The following is a 646-nucleotide window of genomic DNA, read 5'->3' as shown; positions in this document are numbered from 1 at the left end:
GTTTTCAAAAAGGTTGAAAAGTTTGAGATTTTATGTAAAATTAAAAACGTAAAATATAAAATTATAATAACATTTAAATAGTAAAATTAGTTTATTTAGTAATTTTTTTAAAAATAGATTAACTATTTTAAAATTATAATATAAAAAATGTTAAAATTTAAATTGAAATTCTAATCTAAAAAATTAGTAAAAGTTGTGTTTGAATTTTTTTTTTCTCCAAATTATTATACATGATGACATTTTGAGGTGTAAATGTTTTTTTTTTCTTATAAACATATTTACACTTTGGAGCACCAAATTTCTTCATTTTGATAAAATTTTTAGACATTAATTTATATATCTTGGTGATATAAAACAAAATTATACTCAAGTGTAATTATATAATATTTTTTTGTAAAACTTTTAAGGTAATATAAAAAGGAAGTTTAATACTCATATTACTAATTTTTCATTATTTATAAACTATTTTTATATTGATAAGTTATCGAATGAACTTCAAAGTACCAGAAGAAATTAAAGTTTTTTCCTTAAATCAGATTAAAAAGCGATAAAATAAAAACAAAATATGTTGTAAGTTTAAAAATATTGTTAGATAAATAATTATTTATATATATTTATTTCATAACATAAACTATTAGAAAATATT

The sequence above is a fragment of the Arachis ipaensis genome, chromosome B06 (genome assembly GCF_000816755.2).
Source record: "Arachis ipaensis cultivar K30076 chromosome B06, Araip1.1, whole genome shotgun sequence".
NCBI lineage: Eukaryota > Viridiplantae > Streptophyta > Magnoliopsida > Fabales > Fabaceae > Arachis > Arachis ipaensis.
This window is presented reverse-complemented; position numbering follows the sequence as displayed.